Raw genomic sequence first — 3,729 nt, 5'->3', positions numbered from 1 at the left:
GATACATAAATATTGAAATCATGTTAATACAAACCCTTTAATTTTATAGCGTATGTTAATACTATAAAGATATTGATATATCAATGTGTTTGTTAAAGTGATATCTTACACTGTTTCCAAAAGTTTCAATCAAATTTATATTTGTCATCCTGGTCATCCATACTTTTCCCAACTATTTTTAGACTCGAGTTGTTTACATTGTTTTCTTACAAAAATGATCTTGTTTTTCAGTGTTTCTAGTGTGTTATATTTAATCATACTCTAACATTATCTTCTACAGTAGTGTAGGTTCCAGCTGGTGTCAATGGATTTATGAACAAAAAATAAATAAATAAGGACTTACAACGCACAAGAAGAAAGTGGTTTATAAGGTGAAATTATGTGATTATTTACTCTTTTTGAAAGATTTCATTAGAACTGGTTCATGTATCACTGACGTATATGATATTTTAGTTCTGCATATTGTTCCAAACTTAATATAGAATGCTAATATGAGGAATTATTATTTGACATTACTCTAACCACTTCTGACTATTTCAGAAAGTGATATGTCCTTAAACAACAAAAACAAGTAACACAAATAAGAGGGCTAAGAGGCACTGGGTCGCACACCTGAGGGAATGAGATGAAAAAAAAATTAAAGACGAGTTAAACTCGTGTGCAAATAATTCAGAACATTTATATAACAAAGGCTGACTTCAAGTCGAGGTTAAGATCTTCCAAAGTTTTTAATATAAGCATAAATAGAAAATTACCCAACCTGGTTTTTGATACTGATTAACAAGAACCATTTTACAATACGAAAGTATCAAGGAAACATACGCTTTGACCAAAGTTCATGAAGATTGGGATAAAAATGCAACTTCTAGAGTTTTTACGTGTTTACATTATAAACGAAAAGAGAAAACGGCTCCACCCCATGGCGGCCATTTTTACCCCACCTATCAGTACCAATTTCGAACTTGTCTGAAAAAATCAATAATACCAATTTTCTGACTAAGTTTCATAATGAAGACAATCCGCTTCCGGTTTTGAGTGAGCATCAATTAAAAATGTAATTCTTAAAACTAAAAAAAAACGCGTGTGAGGCACACAAATAACATTTGTGAGTGATGTGAAGTTTATTGAACAGGATGTGACATGTAAAAAAATAAAACGAGGTTTGTGACTTTTAGAAGGCTTTTTCTCAAGCTTTTGTATTTTTCTATTGACGGGTGGGGTGTGAGAAAGACTCTGGATATTGACATAATATGTGTATACACACATAAGGTCATTGTGATTGTCATTGTCTGGCGCCTCCGTGACGCATCAATAAACATGTTAATAGTTTACCGTGACAGTAGCTAAAGTGAACACGAGTGTTTAAGGGTTTATTGTGAATACTGTCCCGTTAATACCGTGTTAGTTGTGAAATCATGAACAAACGCCAGCATTCATCTACTGCGAGCGAGTTAACAGACAATAGCTCATTAGACTCGTCTATATTCGAAAGTTTAAAGGGGCAGAAGTCCAAGAAAGACTTGGAAATCATTGAATGCAACATATTCGACCAGACAAAGGAAATTGAATCGTTACATTGTCAAATAACCAGCAAAGACAAAGAGCTACAAGACCTGAAAACAAAGCTGAATGACTCAGAAAAGCGTACTGCAGAAATTTTAAATGAGCACGAGCAGTATAGCCGTAGAAACCATTTGCGAATTACGGGTCTACAAGGAGACGAACAATTTCAGTCCTCAATAGCGTTGACTTAACAGGTGTCGTCCCTTTTAAGTTCCAAGCTTGGTCTGCGCGTTGAAAAGGAGGATATAGACATAGCGCATAGGATAGGGAAACATCACCGAGGGAAGATCCGACCGGTCATCGTCAGGTTCATACGGCGCCAAACAAAATCGGATGTAATGCGAAATGCAAAGCTACTCAAAGGTTCCGGTATTTTCTTGAATGAAGACCTGACAAAATTGAACGCTGAAGTTCTAGCGTCCGTTAGGGTGAAGGACCCCGAGACGGTGGAGCGAGCGTGGTCGTTCGATGGGAAGCTGTATGCACGCTTCAGAGGTAAAGAGCACTGAGATAATCGATTACGAACATTTTCAGACGTGAATCAACAAACCATGGCCGAAGGCGGTAGCTTCACTATCGTACGCCAGCAGGGCTTCAGCTAGCACAAATCGACGCCGGTAACATAGGGCTCACCGTGTTAGAACTGACGGTGTTTTTTTTGCTATATCATATCATTAACAGTCTATATTCACGTATTTGAAATACGTATGCAAACCAGTTTAATCATGACATTGTAACTAGACCACCCTAATATCTGTGTTGTGTGTTTTTTGATCCTGTTGTTCTCTTGGTTTTTTATTGTTTGTAATTTCCTAATTTAAGTACTTTTTCTCTCTAATTCGATAAAGATACGCATTTTGTTAAGCATATCATACTTATATAATCGAACTTAATCTATGTCTATTGTTATTAGACACAATCTCATACGGTGTAAGTTCACACACGCAACGTACGCACGCATGTACAAACACACACACACACGCTTGCGCGCGCGCACACACACACACTTACACACCCATCCACACGCACACATGCAAGTAGTAGTAATATATACTTTTATATTTGCTCATTTAGAGGCCTAGATATACTAATGGGTAATATAGCGTGATAAAACAATTACCCATAATATGCCATTGTACAATATTATATTTGTAAAACATAAGTCTATTGTTTATGTATGCATATTAGTATGGACCGAGTAGTATTGTAGCTTCATTAAGTCGACAGGTGCCATGGTGTTGTTTTTGTTGTTGTTGTTATTGTTATATGACACAGCCCCCTTTTTTTGGTTACAGTGTAAATCGAGTACTAACGACTCGAAACACATAAGCTGTAATCATTTTAAAAACACACACTTTACACATACGCACGCTAACTCACACACCAACGCACGTGCACAGATGCACGTACGCGTGCGCACACACACGCACGCGCGCGCGCGCACACACACACACACACACACACACACACACACACACACACACACACACACACACACACACACACACACACACACACACACACACACACACACACACACACACACACACACACACACACACACACACACACACACACACACACACACACACACACACACACACACACACACACACACACACACACACACACACACACACACACACACACACACACACACACACACACACACACACACACACACACACACACACACACACACACATGCAAGAAGTAGTATATATTACTTTTTCAACATTTAGAGCATATACGTTTACTCTATTGCAGTTTTTCCGGGTCTTTGTTTGGACTGAATCGCCTTGTCGCTAGCTTCTTTAGTTTAGTTTCTGTTTTTCAATAATTTTGAGAACATCTTACACCTGATGATTACTTATGAATAATTACAATATATTATTCTTAGTGAGTTGTTCCTTACATGTACCTTGTTGTATCCACTTTCAAGTTTAATAAAACTGAAACTAAGGTACACAGATTAAAATAACACTTTTTCTACCCAAGATATTCTTCTTCATTGAAGAAGAGTACATAAGTAGGAATTAAAGGGTATGATCTACCTTTATAACATATTTACTTTTTTTAAATGCTTGTTCAATTATATGAACGTTTTATTTCTCTTATTGTACATTTTTGATAATGCTTCCTTTTTTGATTTCGCGGGAAGCGTTC

The 3,729-nt window shown here is 37.1% G+C and overlaps 1 long non-coding RNA gene across 1 annotated transcript; it reads left to right on the top strand.

The window, feature by feature from the left end:
- The first annotated feature begins 236 nt into the window (after nucleotides 1-236).
- On the top strand, nucleotides 237-3,459 carry LOC127853712 (uncharacterized). The gene is made up of 2 exons (XR_008036719.1): nucleotides 237-371; nucleotides 541-3,459. It is a non-coding gene; the product is annotated as an uncharacterized LOC127853712 (long non-coding RNA).
- The last annotated feature ends 270 nt before the right edge of the window (nucleotides 3,460-3,729 follow it).

The sequence above is a fragment of the Dreissena polymorpha genome, chromosome 12, assembly GCF_020536995.1.
Source record: "Dreissena polymorpha isolate Duluth1 chromosome 12, UMN_Dpol_1.0, whole genome shotgun sequence".
Taxonomy (NCBI): Eukaryota; Metazoa; Mollusca; class Bivalvia; order Myida; family Dreissenidae; genus Dreissena; species Dreissena polymorpha.
Note: the sequence above shows the minus strand (reverse complement) of the source record. Positions and strands in the feature narration are given on the sequence as shown.